At 48.0% G+C, this 23,504-nt stretch overlaps 1 protein-coding gene across 14 annotated transcripts in view; it reads left to right on the top strand.

The window, feature by feature from the left end:
- The first annotated feature begins 12,243 nt into the window (after positions 1–12,243).
- Positions 12,244–23,504, top strand: part of KDM2A (lysine demethylase 2A) — a 185,707-nt gene continuing 174,446 nt past the window's right edge. For 6 of the 14 annotated variants that reach the window (XM_069752935.1, XM_069752934.1, XM_069752933.1 and 3 more), the window contains exon 1: positions 12,364–12,499. The gene's annotated coding sequence lies outside the window, so the exon portion shown is untranslated. Of the gene's footprint in view, positions 12,500–23,504 lie in introns of all 14 variants that reach the window. The other 8 variants (XM_069752937.1, XM_069752929.1, XM_069752925.1 and 5 more) reach the window with 4 other exon arrangements.

Genomic DNA, 23,504 nt, shown 5'->3' with positions numbered 1-23,504 from the left:
GCTCGGCACGCAAAAAATAAGCCCGCAACTGACCCCAGATCATGAAAAATGGAGACGCTACGAGTATCGGAAAATGGCGCAATTTTTTTTTTTTTAGCAAAGTTTGGAATTTTTTTTTTCACCACTTAGGCAAAAAATAACCTAGTCATGTTAGGTGTCTATGAACTCGCAGTGACCTGGGGAATCATAATGTCAGGTCAGTTTTAGCATTTAGTGAACCTAGCAAAAAAGCCAAACAAAAAACAAGTGTGGGACTGCACTTTTTTTGCAATTTCACCGCATTTGGAATTTTTTTCCCGTTTTCTAGTACACGACATGCTAAAACCAATGATGTCGTTCAAAAGTACAACTCGTCCTGCAAAAAAATAAGCCCTCACATGGCCAAATTGACAAAAAATAAAAAAGTTATGGCTCTGGGAAGGAGGGGATTGAAAAACGAACACGGAAAAACGAAAAATCCCAAGGTCATGAAGGGGTTAAGTGACGCCTACTACCATGTGCCCAACCACCAGCAGTTTCTGAGGTTTGTGCTGGAGCATCAAGGGATAGTCCATCATTTCCAGTTCAGGTGTCTACCATTTGGCCTTTCCTCAGCACCACGTATCTTTACAAAGATAATGCTGGAGGTGGCAGCACTCTCGAGGAATAGGAGAATTAGAATTCCATATCTGGAAGACATCCTGTTAGTTGCAGACTCAACCATCCTCCTCAGGCAGCAGCTTGCCCAATCGATCGAGACACTAAAAGGCCCTAGGTTGGCGTATCAACTGTGAGAAGTCTGACTTATATACTCAGAAGGTGTTTCAAGGAATCCTCCTTGATTCACATCGCAGAATGTATTCCCTACCCTCCTTAAAAGAGGTGGAAGTCGAGAACAGGACCTTCCAGAGGAAGAGGATAGTCTCCATCAGATACCCAATGGGTATTTTAGGCCGAGTGACGTCCTGTATTCTGAGCGTACAGTGTGTGTTAGCACAGTGCTTACAATATGCCTTTATTTTTAGAAATTATAATCTTATACTTCGCAAAAACATATCACAGCACTTAGGCTAGTTTCACATTTGCGGTAGGATCCGCAGCGTTTAATCCGCATCCGCAAGTGTAGGAAAAATGCATAGAAAGACGTACAAGCGCGGTGTTATTTTAGACGCATGCAGGGAACGCATGCGGTTAAACAGCGACGCGTTTGTACTTGTTTCTATGCGTTTTTTTTCTGCGTTTGCGTTTTTGGTGCACAGGGTGAAAAATTTAACAGGAGAAAAATCTAGATAACCAGACAGCTCCAATGGGACTACATAGGGCGTGTATTATGGGATCTCTATATATAGACCCTTGAACAGCTGAAATCTTCAGATTTTGCTCCTGTATGCTGTGTCATAATGGATCTCCGCATGGAGAGCTATTTATTTCAACCTGGATTTAAGCATCAAGCTGTTTCTTGCCTCTGCATTTTCTTGGGAGCAAAACAGAAATCGCAAAAGATTGAGAAGGAGACGGCGTAAGCGTTTTTGGAGACACCCCATTATTGAATTACGTGAGAGACGTGGAGCCTATCACACGCTGTATGGCGAGCTTAATGTAAACCTGGAGAAATTCCATGAATATACAAGGATGTCGCAAGACATGTTCCGGGATTTGCTTGCTCATGTCCAAGGAACCATACGGAGACAGGACACCCAGCTCCGTAGAGCGATTCCACCAGAGGAACGTCTGCTGGTTACATTAAGGTACGTTCCAAATTCAAACCAATGACAGTCCAAATTTTGGGTGTTCTGACATGTATTTTTGGGGTATTTTCCTTTCTGTCTTTAGCATAACCACCCCAGAAATAGAATAGATTTAAAATTTTTTTTTCTTACAGATTTCTGGCAACCGGAGAGAGTTTATCATCCCTACACTTCCAATACCGGCTTGGAATTTCCACCCTGTCTGATGGAAAGCACATCCGCATTATAAAACCAGCCAGAACAGGATCAGAGTACTTCAATTACAAAAAATATTTTTCTGTTGTGCTCATGGCAATAGCCGATGCAGACTGTCGCTTCATCGCCGTGGACATTGGAGCTTTTGTCCATGGCAACGATTCCCAGACTTTTAAGAACTCAGATATGGGCCACCATGTGTATGGCAAAAATTTTAATTTTCCACGGCCACGACCTCTTCCCAACACTCAAGGTCCAGCAATGCCATTTGTTATGGTTGGGGATGAGGCCTTTCAGATGTGTGAAAACCTACTGAAGCCATATTCCAGTCGGGACTTGAACCACACTAAAAGGATCTTTAACTACAGACTGACCAGGGCCCGAAGAACAGTAGAGTGTACCTTTGGCATTCTAGTCTCAAAATGGCGCATTCTTGCATCAGCCATTAATCTAAAAATGGACACAGTCGACGAGGTGGTCAAAGCCTGTGTGGTTCTGCACAATTACATAATGGCTAAGGAGCGACCCAACATTGAACTGGATGAACCAGTTGCACATCCACTGCACATCCACTGCCCGATTACCATCATCACCTGCTGCGGTCAACTGCTGAAGTTGGTCACATGCAGGATCAATTTGCTGCCTTTTTTGATTCTGATATTGGACATGTGTCATGGCAGGACAATGTTGTGTAAATGTCTTGTTGTAATTTTATATCTGTACCAGTAATTTTCTTAAATGTTAATAATATTTCTCATTAATAAACTTTATTTTTTGTTGTCTTGACCGTGTCTCCTATGTATTTCCTCTACAAACCTAGTGTCACGGGACAAAAATAGAAAGACAGGAGATGAGGAATCTGGGCCCCTGAACTGCCCCTCAGGCTAGGGGAAGCCCTGTCTTTCCTTAACTTGGGGGTACCCTTGAAGGTAGGGAGGCCCAAGTCACCGACCTGTCCCTGTCTCCTGTTACACCATGAACTAAACCCCCAACCCCCACCGAAGGGGATGAACAGTGTAAACAGCATGTGTAGCGCCCCAGAGATCTGGTCATTGCAGTAATGTCGCTCTGCCACTAAGGGGAGTGATGGTACGTCTGATGGCACTAAAGGAGTTCTTCTGACCAGGTATCACAGCACACATTACACTTCACACTCCGGCCACTAGGGGGAGCAAAAGGCCTATTTATTAGGTCACTCCTCACACTGGTAAAACTAGGGGTTGGACAGGAAGTTAGTGAGAACGCAGCCTGGGAGAGCTCCAGGGAGGACCTGTCAGAACTGGGAAATCTGGCAGGTACCTAGCCGAAAGGACAGATTGTTACGGAACCGCGCCTGCACTATCTTGCAGCGGTATCTAAAGAAAGGACACGAAGCGAAGGATATTGTGGACAGTGAGAAAAGAGATCATGTACAAAGGAGAGCCAGTAGGAGTCGTGCCGCAAGAACGGCAACATCCTACTGAGGCGCATAGCCGGTGGCCGGAGCACCGAGGAAGTAACAGTCTCCACGCATTACTTCAAACAGCGGCAGGACAGTTAATTACAGGTTGGCTGTCTACCATACATCACCTAAGAAGGACATAGGAGGCAATCGTGGGAGAGAGGCGACACTTGGGTCCCAGAATAACTCCAGGCCTTCCCGTCATAAAGGTGTGTCCTGGCCATAACACACCTGGGGGACGGAGAGAGAAAGATCTAGAAAGAACGAGAATAGAAGTTGTGAGGACTATCCCGAATGCTCAGCAGGGAAGCACTACAACACACAGGCGCTAGTGGTAGGCACTGATTTCCACCTGCAAAGAGAACTCTGGATGTGCCTTCGGACCGGCCGGTCTCAGACAGCCCTGTTAACTGTGCTCTGGATTGCGGACCCTGAAAACTTCAGTAAAAAGTAAAGAGACTGTAATTCTGTGTCTTCGTTATTCCTCACACCTTGCACCACGCACCATCACCTTTCATTGGACGCCCCTTAGCAGGGTCACGGACCGGGTCCAGCCACCGTGACATCCCCAGAACTGAGCCAGCAGACGACCGGTACCGAGTAACCCGCGGCCCTGTGTCTGGGGGCGCTCCTCATACAAAGCAAATAAACAGAAAAAAAACAATATAAGAGTGAGGGGAACACGATACCAAAAGGTGAATGCACAAACTACAATGTAACAAACTCAGAACTTAGCTTGTGCACGCCGCTGCAGAGTCCACAACAAAGATAGTACAGCAACTGAGCTCCAAACACCAGACTTGGCTGACACCAGGGAGCTGCTACTGCGAGGTTGGTCTCCTGAAAGGAACTGTATAACCAACAGTCAGCTGATGCACCAGGTGACCTTATAAAGGATGGTGGGAGTGGTCACAAACATCAGCTGACCCAGCAGCAATGCAATGCAATAACACCAGCGGCCACGAGGGGGAGGGGGAAAACTGCATTAACCCCCAATGACCAGAAAGGAAAAAAGGTTTAAATCAGAGGGAAACCAGATCTGCCACAGATCCAAACATGGATCGTGACACCTAGGCTGTCCTCAAACTAGCAGTATTTCGTCTGTATTTAATATCAGTATTTGCAATCCAAAACCAGGAGTGGGTGATAAAGGCAGAGGTGCTAGTTATGTTAATATTATAATTTACCTCTAATTGTTTCACTCCTTGTTTTGGCTTACAAATACTGATATAAAACACTGACCACATACTGCTATTGTGACGGCAGCCATGTTGCTTTAGTGATAAGGTTGTTGACGTCATTGCGTCCTGATTCTGTTCTGCTATGCTATGACAGACTGAAGAGACAATGGCTGTCATACAAAACAGATCTTTACTCATCAAGTCAGGTGTCAGAAATAATGAATTCATGATGCACAAATAACAGCCTCATGAATTCACTATTTCTGACACATGTCCAGGTGAGCATAGATATGACATGTATGACCGCCATCGTCCCATCACTTTGTGCGAAATAGATTACGTACACAGAAGAGAAAATGGAGGTTATACAAGGCAATTCTCTACTCACCAGGTCAGGTGTCCTAACTAATGAGTTTTTGGACACCTGACCTGTTGAGTATAGTTCTGCATTGTATTCCCGCCAGTTTCTCTTCAGTCTGCAACACTAGTCACAGACTAAAGGAAGAGATTATGGAGATAATACATGAATTATTTTTTTGGCCCACCTCATATCTCTATACTAAAGACACACAAAGCTGCAGTCATTTATTTGCTAACTACTGGAGCTATGTGGCCAAAAAATTAAGTGTTTGGCGCACGGTGTGTGTTGGCGGCGAAAGACACAATAAACCACACAATTGGGGGCAAAACAATATTATTATTTTTTTTACACAAACTAACTGCGCCTGCTTGGAGTAGAGTGATGTAAACAGGGGGTGTGAAGCAGTGAGGCCTGGAAAAAGTATAATATCTGATAATCCAAAATTAGTATTAAACCAAGAAAAACAAAGAAAACTAATCTATCCAATAAACTTTATTAAACAAAATAAGGATAAAAGACTGACACAACACCCAGACCCCTCTAAATGGGGGTGGGTCAATTAAAAAACCTGGCCCAAAAAGATTGTAAAGGGCAAAGGGTGGGAGGGACAACGGGGCCGATAGCAAAAACCCTACACGTCCCTACAAATATTCCCTGCCTGTCTGCGGAGGTTGGCACCCTCTTGGACGCAATATGGCGCCCCCGCTCACCGTCGACTCACCCTTAAGGCCCTATAAGTCCCTCTACATGTATAAAGATACTATACCACAAACAACACCCAATACATGGCCTAACCAAACTCGGGACCAAAAAAAAAGAAAAAACACCAGGTAGTGATTCACCAGTAAAGACAAACGGTCTGACCGTACCAATCCCTAATGCTAAAGTATAACGCCTGAAACTAAGGCTAATACACCCTAAGGAGTCCCTAACCGAGTCTCCCTACCTGTCAGCGGAGGTTGGCACCCTCTTGAACGCAAATGGCGCCCCCGCTCCTCGGCGGCTGCCCCTATTAACCCTGGCTGAATCCCTAAAAGAAGATATATCGGGATACTAAATACGGGTGGTGCCTTAGGGGCTATACTAGTGACCCAGATAAATAGGTCCCTATAGCTCGGTCAGACCCTAAAGATAAAGCAAATAGCAACAATACTTAAACCAATGCTTGCACGGCAATAGGAAAGATGTATATAACAGCTTAACGAATACAACTATATTATGATCACAGTTGGTAAAGTACTCGTATGCAAATACAATGGTTGCGGGGAAAAAAAAAAAAAAAAAACAAAAAAAAAAAAAAAAAAAACACACAACTGGTGAAAACCATATAAACTTATAAACTTAAAAGGCCTGAAACACTTATCTGTGTTCAGGTCTCGCCTCTACGCGTTTCCCCCCCATGATGTGGTTCCTCAGGAGGCATATGGGAAAAAGAGATACTGTGTGAATAGATCACATCAGAGATACATGTTGTGCCTGGTTGCAGGTCAAGGAAACACTGACTAAAACGCCATTAAATAGTCTCCTCCCCCCCTCCCCAATAGGGACAAAGGGTTAAGGGGCTAATTACCACCTGTGTTCGCCGCTTAAAGAAAAAAAAAAAAAAAAATATTCATGTTCATATTCATGTCCACCCCGCTCCAACAGCGCATGTGCCTGGGCGCAATGTTTCTGTCCGGCATCTCATCCCTGGACAAACAGCAAAAGCGCATCGACGCCGACTTAAGGCTAATGTAAATAATGCCATAAACACCTTTGCATACAGCTGGGTGCGATATTCATACCCACCCAGCTGTATAAGGGACACCCATACTGGAGCCACAGCAACGGAGGACAACTATACCGGGGTTACACAGGGACATTAAACCACACATGTTAAACATTATAGCTGGCACATTTTGCGCCCTAGAAGCGTAGTGATTGCGCCATTGGTTATATTTAAAGGACCCCTTACATGTAATCACAGCTGCACCGTCACATACACATGGCCCAAGTATACTATTATGGACACCTATTGGCGATCCCTTAAAACCTGGCGGCCCTTACATGTACTTAAGAAAAAAAAAAAAAAAAAAAAAAAAAAAGAAGATATGGCGTTTACAAAAAATATTGGCATGTGATGCTGTACTACCCACCACACAACACGTGGTTTCCATGTATAACTTATAAAAGCACCACATACAAATAGTTTGTTAACCATGTACACTAATTGTATAAAAATAACAATACATATAGATGTATTTTTATGCATATATCACCTCCATATGATATTTAAATTCTGAAAAATACACTCAATATATAGTGTACATGTATAAGTATGCGGTGAACTATAGTCAGCAGAGACCAAAAACCCGCAACCACACTACCCTAAGTCCATTAAACGTAGATGATAAAGAGTATGCACATTGTGCACCACATTCCTATACTCTTATGAACATTCCTGCAGGCCATCTACTAGGTCTGCAGCGCTGTATTATTTTAAATCAGGGGAAAAGGGGAGCGAAGACAAACCTGACGAAAACAATTCACACAAAACAACCAAAAGTAAGCCGCTCGTTAAGTCCTCCTGGGGCTACTGAATCCATCCTAAATATCCATTGTGTTTCCTTTTGCAGGATGACCCTATCCCAATCACCTCTCCTACCATTCTGTTTTATTACTTCCAGAACACAGAATGAGAGAGTCTTGCTGTCACCCTGGTGTACCTCCCAAACATGCCGTGCTACGGGGGTATCTCTGTTATTTTTGATATCTCCCAAGTGTTCCCCGATCCTCCTTCTCAACTCCCTTTTGGTCTTCCCTATATAATTCTTTGGGCATGTACACGTAGCCATATAGACCACACCAATGGTTTTGCAATTAGCAAAGTCTCTACAGAAGAAGTTTCTCCCATTCTGTGCACTCTTAAAGCTCTTACATGGTGTTACATAATCACAGAACGAACAGTTACCACACTCCTTAGGGTGTATTAGCCTTAGTTTCAGGCGTTATACTTTAGCATTAGGGATTGGTACGGTCAGACCGTTTGTCTTTACTGGTGAATCACTACCTGGTGTTTTTTCTCTTTTTTTTGGTCCCGAGTTTGGTTAGGCCATGTATTGGGTGTTGTTTGTGGTATAGTATCTTTATACATGTAGAGGGACTTATAGGGCCTTAAGGGTGAGTCGACGGTGAGCGGGGGCGCCATATTGCGTCCAAGAGGGTGCCAACCTCCGCAGACAGGCAGGGAATATTTGTAGGGACGTGTAGGGTTTTTGCTATCGGCCCCGTTGTCCCTCCCACCCTTTGCCCTTTACAATCTTTTTGGGCCAGGTTTTTTAATTGACCCACCCCCATTTAGAGGGGTCTGGGTGTTGTGGCAGTGAGGCCTGGCTAACAGTGGACGACGCAGGGGTGGCAGGAGAAGGGGCAATAAAACTTGAGGGGTTTGGTAGTTCGGGGATAGGGCTTGACACATGAGAGGCTTGAGACGCACTGGATGGGTGAGACAAACCTGACATTACAGACACACTGGGAGGTGAAGGGGAAGGAATACTAAGAGCTGGCTGTTTTTTTTTTTCCTTTCTGTGATTGCCGGGTTCTGGGAAATCTCGGAGGACTCATTTGTCGTGTCATGGTGGGTGACCTGTTAGGGTCCGGCTGCACTGTGCCAGAGTCCATAGTGCTCGTAGAGCGTGCAGCCGTGCCAGAGTCCATAGTGCTCATAGAGCATGCAGCTGTGCCAGAGTCCATAGTGCTCGTAGAGCGTTCAGCCATGCCAGAGTCCATAGTGCTCGTAGAGCGTGCAGCCATGCCAGAGTCCATAGTGCTCGTAGAGCATGCAGCCATGCCAGATTCCATAGTGCTTGTAGAGCGGAAGGCCTTGCCAGGGTCCTGCTGCATCGTGGTGGTGGCGGCGGTACGGAAGGCCATGCCAGGGTCCTGCTGCATCGTGGTGGTGGCGGTACGGAAGGCCATGCCAGGGTTCTGCTGCATCGTGATGTCAGTGGAGGTCCAAGCAGGAGCAGTGGTTGTCATGTTGGTGGCAGTGGGCTGTCCAACAGCACTCGGCATGGTGGTGGTGCTGTACTGGTGTCCGGCAGTGCTAGGAATAGTGATGGCCATGCAGTGTTATGCAGCAGAGGTCGGCATTGAGGTTAATCGTGACAGTGAAGGCACAGGTGGATATGCCACCACTGTCTGTTGAAAATACCGACTCTGCTGCATAGCCTGCACGTAAGCAGCATTGCAGGCCTGCATGACACTAAACTGGAGGTCAGGAGTAAGGTGTTCGGACATGCCCTGCTCAATTTGGTTAATAAAATGATGTGCTGGCCTCTGGAGGTCGGCTTTTACTTGGTCAAGGCTTTTGGTGACCTCCTGGATACGTGTATTCATGTGGGTAAGGGAAATATCCATTCGGTCACCCAAAGCCTTGAGTCCTTCGTGAAAAACCGAGCTCAAGTGCAAAAACTGGGGCATGAGGGACCTGTCCGATGCCCTCTGCCGCTGCTGGGAGGAGCCCCCAAAAAAAGGGGCAGTGGCAGAGGACTGGGAAAGGGGAAGACCTGATGGACCAGCTTCCTGGTCTCCAGTTTGTGCGGCAGGCCCACTTGCTGCAGCGCTGCTGGATGGCTGGGACGGGTCCGTGGCTGTTTGATGAAGGACCGCTCCAGAACCTGAGCTAACAGTAGTGCTCCATGTGCTGTGAAAAAAGGAAAAAAGAAATTAATACCAAAAATTAAACAGACGACAACTCCTGTGGAATAGAAACATACAGATTTTGGCAATACAACACAACCTAATGCACGGGATAAATACTTACGTTCTCTGGGCAAGGACCGGTCTTATAAATGCCAGAACACGATGGTATTTATATTTTCGGATCCTTGCTCCTGAACCACTGGGAACACGGCTCTCTTGACGCAGGTCCTTGTTGAAGCGGTCCTTCATCGAATGCCAACGTGTTTTGACTTTGGCCACTGTTAAAAAAAACAAAACAAAACAAAAAAAAGGGTCAGAAAATAGACTTTTGCCCGTGCTCACACAACTGTGTGTGATGAGAGAAACTCCTGAGAGTTTCTTTCATCACACACAGTTTAGTGAGCACGGCCAAGGTCTCTGCTGCTTCCCACTGCAGTGCAATACTTACCAAATTGCATTCCGGACCTGAGTCTGGGCGTTGTCCCAGCCATCCCACATCGCTTTGGCCACCTCATTCCATAGACGCCGGATCGTTACGTTGTTTGAGTGCAGTGGATCCCGGGTGTCCCACAACGGGACTCGCTCCTGGACCAGGGAGATGAGGAGGTCATTTTCTATTAGGTCTTCATCCCGTTCTGGAACCTAAAAATTAAATAAAGACATTAATGTTGGATACATTAACATAAGGAAAAGAAAGAAAACACAGGCTGAGAACTGGCATGAATAAGGAAAGTCAAGGTAAAAAAGGAGTCCAGAAGAGAATTAAAAAGAAAGAGTAAAGTACAGAAAAGAAGATTAAAGAACAAAACAGTGAGGATACAGCAGTCAGCCTTGTAAACGTACCCGCTGCCGCCTTGCCACCCGACCGTGACTCCGCTGCTCCTGCCCAGTCTCTGCCGCAGTAGAAGTGCTCTAAAAAAAATGAAAAACAAAAAATTGTCATATGTGTAGATTTGACAGTAAATACTTACCAATCTGAGGAGGTGAGTACTCACGTCACTGACATGTTTGGCTTCAGAAGGCCCAGGACGTTGCTCCTCATCAGAAGAAGACATTCTGATGCATGCAAAAAGAAAGAAATGGAAGAAATTAGGACATGTAGAGACGGAAAATAGAAAATGAAGGCATTGGCTAGGATATACTCACATTGTTCTGAGTGTAGATTCCTTCCTGTGTCTGCTCTGCTGCATCTGGAAAGCTTCTCCGTCTGCTGCGTTGTGACCTGCAACTGTCCACTCCCTCCCTTTATCACCTTGTATGTGGGGGGTGGCTTATCAGTGTCTAGACATGTTTTTCTCTGGTGCAACGCATGCGTTCACGAACGCAAGCAAACGCATGTGCTTGTAAACGCATGCGTCTACATAGACAGCAATGCGTTTTTTTGGCGCATTCCTTACGCAATCGACCGCATACGTTTCTAGGCGGCAAATTGACGCCTCTAAAAATTACTACATGTTGCATTTCCGCGCAAAACCGCAGATGACGAAACGACGCATGCGTCGTCAAACACGGCCAAAAGCAAACGATCGCAGATGTATGCGTTCCTAATGTTAATTATAGGAATACACAACGCATGCGGATATATGCAGAAGAAACGCTGCGGACACAACCGCAAATGTGAAACCGGCCTAATTCACAAAGGACATGTACAAAAAACGCCACATATTAGAAAGTCATACAGGTTAAGGCTGCCGTCACACTAGCAGTATTTGGTCAGTATTTTACATCAGTATTTGTAAGCCAAAACCAGGATTGGAACAAATAGAGGAAAAGTATAATAGAAACATATGCACCACTTCTGTATTTATCACCCACTCCTGGTTTTGGTTACAAATACTGAGGTAAAATACTGACCAAATACTGCTAGTGTGACGGCAGCCTCAGACGACAATCACAAGAGCCAACAATCTGAGGAAACCGCAATGCTGACAGTCCGTACTGCTTCACTAGATACTTATACAGCTGTATAATGAGGCTCTCACTGTACAGGTGAAGACCCGGAACCATGACTGTGGAAAATATATTCCTAGTTTTAAAAAAAAAAGAGCCGGACTAGTTCGCAGCCTCAAATGACCTCTATTTATAATATTTGAGGGGGTGGTGCTTACATCACGTGGAACTCATGAGCCAATCATAGCGTCAACATACACCATTGTACACGTGAGGCCCCGAACATCTTCCGAATGCGACCTTGTGACCGGAAGTAGCTCCACCAGTCGCCATTTTACATACGGGCAGCCACTTCGCGGTGCATCCAAAACCGAGCACGTATAATGACTGAAGTGTATCCGCGCAAGATGTATAATATAATCTTTCATTTACGCATTTCAGTAGTTACAAGTTGTAGCCAATCAAAACGTCATTTGTAAGCGACGTCACGACAAGCCAGACTGATTTACCCTTCATTCGCTGCATTGCACTCTGGCCAATGGCTGCCCTGAGTTTACATGGCTGACGGGTTTTACGCCCGCCACGCCCCAATACACTCTTTTCATCAAGGCTCCAATTGGCTTTCCAGCCTCAGGTCTCTGGGCGTGGCTTCCACAAAGCACCTATCAGCGAGACTGTTACTGACCCGCAGCCAATCAGCTCTTAGCTCTGTATCTGCCTGCCTGCCTGGCCACTCACTTTCCCGAGCGGCTGGATCCACCTTACACACCGCCGGGCGCGTCACTTCTGGTTCGGTCCAAAATGGCGCCTGAGGCGTTCGTCGCCCTGCTCTCTCCTGAGTGCAGCTGAGGCAAAGACTTCCCGAGGAGGCTGCGTGACGTCAGCTACGCGACTCGGTGACGTAACTTGCACGAAGGGGAAGAGTGGGAGGGGCGGTGAGTTCTGGAATCGGGTTGACGTCTAGCTGTATTAAGAACAACAAAGCCTGGAAAGGAATGGGACTGCCGGGCTGACAGGCATGGTGAGTGGGGGGCGAGCACCGAAGCCTCTCTCAGCGGTGTGGGAGCAGTGAGGCTCCGCCGCCCACGGGAACACGGGGCCGGGGTGTCCCTGGCTGTCAGTACGAGTCTCCGCTTCCTCATGTGCCTGGTTACAGTGAGGCCAGCTGTGCGGCGACCTGGTGTCCGACCTGCTGCGGGACCTGGTGTCTGGCTCTATGGTACCAGCTGTGCGGCGCCCTGGGACCTGGTGTCTGGCTCTATGGTACCAGCTGTGCGGCGCCCTGGGACCTGCTGTGCGGCGCCCTGGGACCTGGTGTGCGGCGCCCTGGGACCTGGTGTGCGGCGCCCTGGGACCTGGTGTGCGGCGCCCTGGGACCTGGTGTGCGGCGCCCTGGGACCTGCTGTGCGGCGCCCTGGGACCTGGTGTGCGGCGCCCCGGGACCTGGTGTGCGGCGCCCTGGGACCTGGTGTGCGGCGCCCCGGGACCTGGTGTGCGGCGCCCTGGGACCTGCTGTGCGGCGCCCTGGGACCTGGTGTGCGGCGCCCCGGGACCTGGTGTGCGGCGCCCTGGGACCTGGTGTGCGGCGCCCTGGGACCTGGTGTGCGGCGCCCTGGGACCTGGTGTGCGGCGCCCCGGGACCTGGTGTGCGGCGCCCTGGGACCTGGTGTCTGGCTCTATGGTACCAGCTGTGTGGCGCTGTCTGACCTGGTGTGCGGCGCCCTGGGACCTGGTGTGTATCAGTTCATGTAAAGAACCTGGTGTGCGGCACTGTCCGACCTGCTGTGCGGGGATCTGGTGTCTGACTCTATGGTACCAGCTGTGTGGCGTTGTCGGACCTGGTGTCTGGCTCTATGGTCCCAGCTGTGTGGCGCTGTCTGACCTGGTGTGCGGCGCCCTGGGACCTGGTGTGCGGCGCCGTCCGACCTGGTGTGCGGCGCCGTCCGACCTGGTGTGCGGCGCCCTGGGACCTGGTGTGCGGCGCCGTCCGACCTGGTGTGCGGCGCCCTGGGACCTGGTGTGCGGCGCCCTGGGACCTGGTGTGCGGCGCCCTGGGACCTGGTGTGCGGCGCCCTGGGACCTGGTGTGCGGCGCCCTGGGACCTGGTGTGCGGCGCCCTGGGACCTGGTGTGCGGCGCCCTGGGACCTGGTGTGCGGCGCCCTGGGACCTGGTGTGCGGCGCCCTGGGACCTGGTGTCTGGCTCTATGGTACCAGCTGTGTGGCGCTGTCTGACCTGGTGTGCGGCGCCCTGGGACCTGCTGTGTATCAGTTCATGTAAAGAACCTGGTGTGCGGCACTGTCCGACCTGCTGTGCGGCGATCTGGTGTCTGACTCTATGGTACCAGCTGTGTGGCGTTGTCGGACCTGGTGTCTGGCTCTATGGTCCCAGCTGTGTGGCGCTGTCTGACCTGGTGTGCGGCGCCCTGGGACCTGGTGTGTATCAGTTCATGTAAAGAACCTGGTGTGCGGCACTGTCCGACCTGCTGTGCGGGGATCTGGTGTCTGACTCTATGGTACCAGCTGTGTGGCGTTGTCGGACCTGGTGTCTGGCTCTATGGTACCAGCTGTGTGGCGCTGTCTGACCTGGTGTGCGGCGCCCTGGGACCTGGTGTGCGGCGCCCTGGGACCTGGTGTGCGGCGCCCTGGGACCTGGTGTGCGGCGCCGTCCGACCTGGTGTGCGGCGCCCTGGGACCTGGTGTGCGGCGCCCTGGGACCTGGTGTGCGGCGCCCTGGGACCTGGTGTGCGGCGCCCTGGGACCTGGTGTGCGGCGCCCTGGGACCTGGTGTGCGGCGCCCTGGGACCTGGTGTCTGGCTCTATGGTACCAGCTGTGTGGCGCTGTCTGACCTGGTGTGCGGCGCCCTGGGACCTGCTGTGTATCAGTTCATGTAAAGAACCTGGTGTGCGGCACTGTCCGACCTGCTGTGCGGCGATCTGGTGTCTGACTCTATGGTACCAGCTGTGTGGCGTTGTCGGACCTGGTGTCTGGCTCTATGGTCCCAGCTGTGTGGCGCTGTCTGACCTGGTGTGCGGCGCCCTGGGACCTGGTGTGTATCAGTTCATGTAAAGAACCTGGTGTGCGGCACTGTCCGACCTGCTGTGCGGGGATCTGGTGTCTGACTCTATGGTACCAGCTGTGTGGCGTTGTCGGACCTGGTGTCTGGCTCTATGGTACCAGCTGTGTGGCGCTGTCTGACCTGGTGTGCGGCGCCCTGGGACCTGGTGTGCGGCGCCCTGGGACCTGGTGTGCGGCGCCCTGGGACCTGGTGTGCGGCGCCGTCCGACCTGGTGTGCGGCGCCCTGGGACCTGGTGTGCGGCGCCCTGGGACCTGGTGTGCGGCGCCCTGGGACCTGGTGTGCGGCGCCCTGGGACCTGGTGTGCGGCGCCCTGGGACCTGGTGTCTGGCTCTATGGTACCAGCTGTGTGGCGCTGTCTGACCTGGTGTGCGGCGCCCTGGGACCTGCTGTGTATCAGTTCATGTAAAGAACCTGGTGTGCGGCACTGTCCGACCTGCTGTGCGGCGATCTGGTGTCTGACTCTATGGTACCAGCTGTGTGGCGTTGTCGGACCTGGTGTCTGGCTCTATGGTCCCAGCTGTGTGGCGCTGTCTGACCTGGTGTGCGGCGCCCTGGGACCTGGTGTGCGGCGCCCTGGGACCTGGTGTGCGGCGCCCTGGGACCTGGTGTGCGGCGCCCTGGGACCTGGTGTGCGCCGCCGTCCGACCTGGTGTGCGGCGGCGCCCTGGGACCTGCTGTGCGGCGCTGTCCGACCTGCTGTGCGGTGCCCTGGGACCTGCTGTGCAGCACCGACAGTCTTAATGCAGTAATGAATGTGTTGCATGGATTTATGTCTTTTTACATCAACTAAGGAACTTGCCCCTCAGACTGAGGGGTCATCACAACAGAACCAGACCCCAATCAGAGGACAATAAAACATTCCTTACCTAAGAACTGGTCCAACATTTATGGACATAACTGTTTATCACTCATGGTAATTCTGCTTCATGTCACCTGTCTTATCCATGGGTTTTTTTTTTTCTTCTGTGCTATGTTGTGCATAAATATGTGATTCTTCAGAATATGTTTTAGTCTTTGCCTGATAAAGAGACCTATGTAGTCTCGAAAGCTTGCAATTTGTTACCATCTTTTCAGTTAGCCATTAAAAGGTATCAACCACTGAGGACTCTCAATCTACTATATTAGGGTATGTATCCACCTTCAGGATGGCCGGTGGTTTAGTCGGAGCGGCAAACCCGCTCTGCGCTAAGCTCCGCCCCCTTCTGGGACGCGATGATGCCAGATGTGTTCATAGCACACATCCGGGATCATCGCACCCCACACATAGGGCCCTGTGTTATACCTTGCGGCGACGCAGCGTCGCCGCAAGGTATACAAACATGCTGCGATCTTAAAAGACGTGCCGCATGTCCGGAGTCGCAGGGCCGCCATGTGCGTGTTACCACTCATAGTGGAGACGGGATTTCATTCAATCCCCTCCACTATGCTGTAACATCTGGACGCTGCGTGTTTGACGCTGCGTCTCTATGCAGCGTCAAACACGCAGCGTTTACTGCTTGTGGAAACATACCCTAATTGTCTAAGGGTCACTTCTTTCTGTCTGTCTTTCTGTCTGTCTGTCACAGATATTCATTGGTCGCGGCCTCTGTCTGTCATGGAAATCCAAGACGCTGATTGGTCGTGGCTGCTTTGCCGCGACCAATCAGCGACAGGCACAGTCCGGAAGAAAATGGCCGCTCCTTCATCCCCGCAGTCAGTACCCGGCGCCCGCATACTCCCCTCCAGTCACCGCTCATACAGGGTTAATGCCGGCGGTAACGGACCGCGTTATGCCGCGGGTAACACACTCCGTAACTGCTGCTATTAACCCTGTGGGTCCCCAACCTTTTACTATTGATGCTGCCTATGCGTCATCAATAGTAAAAAGATCTAATGTTAAAAATAATAAAAAACAAAAAACCTGCTATACTCGCCCTCCGTTGTCCGACGATCCGCTCGTGCCTGCCGCCATCTTCCGTTACCGGCGATGCATTGCGAAATTACCCAGAAGACTTAGCGGTCTCGCGAGACCGCTAAGTCATCAGGGTAATTTCGTAATGCATCGCCGGTAACGGAAGATGGCGTCAGCCGCGCGTGTATCGCCGGAGCTTCGGTGGATCCCGCCGGGTGAGTATATAACTATTTTTTATTTTAATTATTTTTTTAACAGGGATATGGTGCCCACACTGCTGTATACTACGTGGGCTGTTACATACCACGTGGCTGCTGTATACTACGTGGGCTGTTACATACCACGTGGCTGCTATATACTACATGGGCAGTGTTATATACTGCGTGGCTGTGTTATATACTACGTGGCTGCTATATACTGCATGGGCTGTTATGTACTGCGTGGGCTGTATTATATAGTACGTGGCTGTGTTTTATATACTGCGTGGCCACTGTTATAGATTGTGAGGCCTGTATTAACGCATCGGGTATTCTACAATATGTATGGATATAGCAGCCACACAGTATATAGCACAGGCCACGTATTATTTGTCTGCTATATACTACATGGCTCCTATGTATTACGTGGCCTGTGCTATATACTATGTGGCTGCCATATACATACATAAATACATATTCTAGAATACCCGATGCGTTAGAATCGGGCCACCAATAGTTATAAATATTTTTCTATCTACTGGCTAACACGGTACCAAGATATATTTCCTGTATCAATACAAAAGTGAAACTCATATTAAATTTGTAACTTTTTAATAGTATTCTAATTTTGTGAGTCATTATACAATTATAGTCATTATAAATAGAGTGATGTATTTCAAGTGTTTATTTCTGTTAATGTTGATGATTATGGCTTACAGCCAATGAAAACCCAAAAGTCATTATCTCAATCAGAATAATTAGCAAAAAACACCCGCAAAGGCTTCCTAAGCATTTAAAAAGGTCCCTTAGGCCGGTTTCACATATCCTAATATTTCCGGTAGCAGTAAACACTGTACCGGAGATGTGTGTCCTACTGTAAGCACTGTTCCCCTGCGTGTGGTGCTGAAGCCGATTGTCCTGTGTTCTCCTCTGCTCGACTGGCGAGCAGGTGAGAATGAATGAAAAAAAAGACATGGGGTCTCCCCTATATTTTACACCCACCCCGGCAAAACTTACAGGTTTGGGCTGCTATTCTCAGGCTGGTAAGGGGCCATGGTTATGCCCCCACCAGCCTAAAAAAAGCAGCCCACAACTGCCCAGAAAAGGCGCATCTATTAGATGCACCAATTCTGGAGCTTTTCCCAATTCTTCCCACTTGCCCTGTAGTGGTGGCAAGTGAGGTAATGAGGTGTTAATGTCACCTTCCTATTGTAAGGTGACATTAACCCTTTCACGACATGTGCCGTACTATTACTGTGCATGCCGTGTCACCCCCTTTGATGTGGGCTCCGGCGGTGAGCCCACATCAGTCGCGACATGTCAGCTGTTTTGTATAGCCGACATGTGGGCGCAATAGCGGCGGGTGAAATCGCTATTCACCCGCCGCTACTAACCTGTTAAATGCCGCTGTCAAACGCTGTCCATCCGGGCGGCCGGAAATGATGTCATCGCCGACCCCCGTCACATGATCGGGGGTCGGCGATGCATCAGGATGGTAACCATAGAGGTCCTTGTGGTCGGCGCTCACAGCACACCTGCATTTCAGCTACATAGCAGCGATCTGATGATCGCTGCTATGTAGCAGAGCCAATCAGGCTATGCCAGCTTCTAGCCTCCCATGGAGGCTATTGAAGCATGGCACAAGTAAAAAAAAATGTTTTTAAAACTGAAAAAAAATATAAAAAATATAAAAGTTTAAATCACCCCCCTTTCGCCCCATCCTAAATAAAACAAAAAAAAAACAAACATACACGTATTTGGTATTGCCGCGTTCAGAATCGCCCGATCTATTAATAAAAAAAAAAAAGAGCATTAACCTGATCGCTAAACAGTGTAGCAAGAAAAAAAATCTGAAACGCCAGAATTACGTTTTTTTGGTCGCCGCAACATTGCGTTAAAATGCAATAACGGGTGATCAAAAGAACGTATCTGCACCGAAATGGTATCATTAAAAATGTCAGTTCGGCACGCAAAAAATAAACCCTCACCCGACCTGAGATCACGAAAAATGAAGACGCTTCAGGTATCGGAAAATGTCACTTTTTTTTTTTTTTTTTTTTTTTTTAAGTTTTGAATTTTTTTTCACCACTTGGATAAAAAATAACCTAGACATGTTAGCTGTCTATGAACTCGTAATGACCTAGAGAATCACAATGTCAGGTCAGTTTTAGCATTTAATGAACCTAGCAAAAAAGCCAAACAAAAAATAAGTGTGGGATTGCACTTTTTTTGCAATTTCACTGCACTTGGAATTTTTTCCCCGTTTTCTAGTAAAAGACATGGTAAAACCAATGGTGTTGTTCAAAAGTACAACTCGTCCCGCAAAAAATAAGCCCTCACATGACCATATTGACGGAGAAATAAAAAAGTTATGGCTCTGAGAAGGAGGGAAGTGAAAAACGAAAACGCAAAAACGAAAAAGGGCCGCGACTTGAAGGGGTTAAGCCGGCTTAGTAATGGAGAGGTGTCAAGACACCTCTCCATTCCTAATCCTATAGTTAAAGGGTTAATCAAACAGCACACAGTAAGAAAAAAGTCTTTTAATGAAATAAAACAATAAACACATTTTTTCCATCTTTATTAGTCTGCCATTCCAAGCGAAGCCCTCAATCTGGAAAAAATGTAAAAATAAAAAGCCAACAATATCCCATACCTGTCCGGCGTACAGTCAGTCCCACGCAGTAATCCATATCTATGGGAATTTACATTTTACAACCGGGAGCGCTGCTAATGCGACTGCTCCTGGCTGTAAATGACTGGGGACTGAATGAAATGCTGGGAGTGAAGCTTCAGTGACTAGCGGTGACGTCACTGAATCTACGCTCCCTGGTGGCCTGAACTCAAATGAACTCTTCAGCGTGGGAAAATGCCAGCTGATTTTCCCACACTGAAGAGTTCATCACTGTGCTTGATTGGCCAGCAAACTCACCTGACCCTAACTCCATAGAGAATCTATCCGGTATTGTCAAGAGGAAGATGAGACACCAGACCCAACAATGCAAACGAGCTGAAGGCTGCTATCAAAGCAACCTGGGCTTCTATAATCTCAGCAGTGCCACAGGCTGATCGCCTCCATGCCACGCTGCATTGATGCAGTAATTGATGTATAAGGATCACCGACCAAGTTTTGAGTGTATTTACTGAATATACTTTTCAATAGCCCAACATTTCAGATTTTAAAATCATTTTTCAAGCTGGTGTTATAAAGTATTCTAATTTATGAGATAATGACTTTTGGGTTTTCGTTGGCTGTAAGCCATAATTTTCATCATTAACAGAAATAAACACATGAAATAGATCTCTCTGTAATGACTATATAATAATAATTATCTCTTTATTTATATAGCACCAACATATTCCGCAGTGCTTTTTAGTTTACCCACATTATCACGCTGTGCCCGATGGGGCTCACAATCTAAATTCCCTATCAGTATGTCTTTGGAATGTGGGAGGAAACCGGAGTACCCAGAAAAATCCAAGGCACCTAAAAATATACAGGGTTAAAACGTAGATTTTATTCCATCCTTAACCCCTTTCTGACATATGACGTACTATCCCGTCGAGGTGGGGTGGGCCCGTATGACCACCGTCGGGATAGTACGTCATACGCGATCGGCCGCGCTCACGGGGGGATCGCGGTCGGGTGTCAGCTGCCTATCGCAGCTGACATCCGGCACTATGTGCCAGGAGCGGACACGGACCGCCCTCGGCACATTAACCCCCCGGCACACTGCGATCAAACATGATCGTGGTGTGCCGGCGGTGTAGGGAAGCATCGCGCAGGGAGGGGGCTCTTCGGGCTTCCCTGAGACCCCCGCAGCAACGCGATGTGATCGCGTTGCTCCGAGTGTCTCCTACCTCCTTCCTCGCTGCAGGCCCGGATCCAAAATGGCCGCGGCATCCGGGTCCTATAGGGAGGGAGGTGGCTTACCAAGTGCCTGCTCAGAGCAGGCGCTTGGTAAGCCTGCACTGCTGTAAGTCAGATCGCTGATTGTCAGATCACCGATCTCAATTACAGCCAATTCTGCGTTGAAAAAGTAAAACAGTGCTCCTTCCCTTCTGAGCTCTCCCGTGTGCCCAAACAGGGGTTTATCCCAACATATGGGGTATCAGTGTACTCAGGACAAATTGGACAACAACTTTTGGGGTCCAATTTCTCCTGTTACCCGTGGGAAAATACAAAACTGGGGGCTAAAAATAATTTTTGTGGGAAAATAATGATTTTTTATTTTCACAGCTCTGTGTTATAAACTGTAGTGAAACACTTGGGGGTTCAAAGCTCTCACAACACATCTAGATGAGTTCCTTAGGGGGTCTACTTTCCAAAATGGTGTCACTTGTGGGGGGTTTCAATGTTTAGGCACATCATTGGCTCTCCAAACGCAACATGGCATCCCATCTCAATTCCTGTCAATTTTGCATTGAAAAGTTAAACGGCGCTACTTTTCTTCCGAGCTCTCCCATGCGCCCAAACAGTGGTTTACCCCCACATTGTAAGAATTGGTCTGGTCATTAACGTGCAAACCACCCTTGGGGGTCAAGGGGTTAAAATTGCATGACCAGGGTACAAAAATTAGGTAGACAATGCAACGTTTCAGCCATAATAGGCCTTTATCATTCCAGAAATGCAAATGGTAAAAATTCAGCTTTGGATCTTTGGAATCTATGCTGACAGACCATGTGACGCTTAGATTGCACACAGGTGGACTTCCTTTCACTAAGGGTATGTGCACACGTTGCGGATTCTCTGCAGATCCGCAGCGTTTTTTGAGGTGCAGAAACGCTGCAGATCCGCAATTGATTTACAGTACAATGTAAATCAACGAGAAAAAAAAAAGCTGTGCACACTTTGCGGAAAATCCGCTGCGGTTTAAGCTGTATGCACACGTTGCTGATTTTTGCGTTTTTTTCCGATAAAAATGCTATAAAACTGCAAAAAAAAAAGCATACATTATGCATCCCATCATTTTTTTATGAATTCTGCAATTTTTGTGCACATGATGCGTTTTTTTCCGTGGTAAAAAACGCAGCATGTTCATTAATTTTGCGGATTTTTGCGGATTTCCCACTATATAATGCATTGGGAAATGTCCGGAAAAATCCGCAAAAAAAACGCCACCAAAAACGCGGTATAAACGCGCAAAAAGCGTATGCAGATTTCTTGCAGAAAATTTCAGGATTTTCTCAGGAAATTTCTACAACAAATCCTGAACTTGTGCACATAGCAGAAGTAGCATGTCACTTCTTTTTTGTGAATCTGCAGTGTTTTTGTACCCATTCCATTATAGAAAACCGCAGGGTAAAAAACGTAGCAAAAACGCTGCGGAACTGCACAAAAAACGCGACAAATCCGCAGGTGCGTTTTCTGCCAGGAGAGGCAGAATCCGCACCATAAATGGGCGTGTGCTAGCGATGTGCCGTCATTGAGTGATGGACCCGGGACGCGGGCTGCAGCGTTTCTGGGTCCGTCACTGCTAGCGCAGATGGAGCTAGCAGATGCTCCATCTGCGCTAGAGCAGTGCAAACGTCGGCACTTGCGCTAGTGCAGTCCGTTTAACAGATGTGTTGAACGGACTGCACAACGCAAGTGTGAACTTAGCCTTATAGGAAAATAACCTTTTGACTAGTTGATGGACGTTTGTTTCCCCAGGCTTGTGGTCCAACTCAGCATGTTATCACGCTTCTGTGGGTGATGTGATTTTCAAGAGCGCCTGCTCTCTGCAAATCTCCGCATGTGAACTACTTTCTCGCCTACAAGTGCTTGTGCCTCTGCAGTTGTCGCGTCAGAGGCGCACTGTGAGTATCCAGAAGCAATGGTAAAGCATGATATTCAGCTCCTCAATTGATGTCAGGCTTTTTCTCTGCCTTTGGACATTCGCAGTGCTTATTAACCTTTTCACGACATGTGCCATATACATACTGTGCATGTCTTGTTTCTCTCTTTTGATGTGGGCTCTTTCCAGGCACGTCAGCTGTTTTGAATAGATGGCACAGCCGCAGGTGGAATTGCAATCTACCCGTGGCTGTTAACTTGTTAAATGCCACTGTCAATCTTTGACAGCAGCATTCAATGTGATCACGCCGGTAGCGTGTCACTATTCCCGCCCGTTGGCGCCCGTGTCAAATGACTCCAGGTCGGTGATGGGTTGGCATGGCAACACAGGGTCTGCAGCAGACCCCTGTGATTGTCATTGCTGGATTGCTATGAGCACCGCCCAGCCATTGGTCGGCGCTCATAGCAAGTGATCATTTCTGCTATACACAGGCGATCTGATCATCACCTGTTTGTAGCAGAGGCGATCGGACAACTGCAGCTTCTAGTCTAGAAGCAAGTGAAAAAAAATGTTTTTAAAAATATTATAAAAACAACAAAAGTTCAAATCACTCTCCTTTCGCCCCATTCAAAATAAAATAAAAAAAATTACACATATTTGGTATTGCCGCATTCAGAATCGCCCGATCTATCAAGATATAAAAAGAATTAATCCAATCGGTAAAAGGCAAGCGAAAGAGTCAAAACGCCAGAACTTAGTTTTTTTGGTCGCCGCAACATTGCATAAAAATGCGATAATGGGCGATCAAAAGAACGCATCTGCACCAAAATGTTGTCAATAAAATTATCAGCTCGGTACGCAAAAAATAAGCCCTCATCAACAATGGAAACGCTACTGGTCTTGGAAAATGACGTAATTTTTATATTTATTTAACAAGCTTTGGATTTTTTTTTTCACCTCTTAAATTAAAAAGACCCTAGACATGTTTGGTGTCTATGAACTCGCAATGACCTGGAAAATCATAATGGCAGGTCAGTTTTAGCATATGGTGAATATGGTAAAAAACAAACAAACAAACAAAAAAA

Source organism: Ranitomeya imitator, chromosome 2 (assembly GCF_032444005.1).
Source record: "Ranitomeya imitator isolate aRanImi1 chromosome 2, aRanImi1.pri, whole genome shotgun sequence".
Taxonomy (NCBI): Eukaryota; Metazoa; Chordata; class Amphibia; order Anura; family Dendrobatidae; genus Ranitomeya; species Ranitomeya imitator.
The sequence above is the reverse complement of the archived record's forward strand: the minus strand, read 5'-3'. Positions and strand labels throughout refer to the sequence as shown.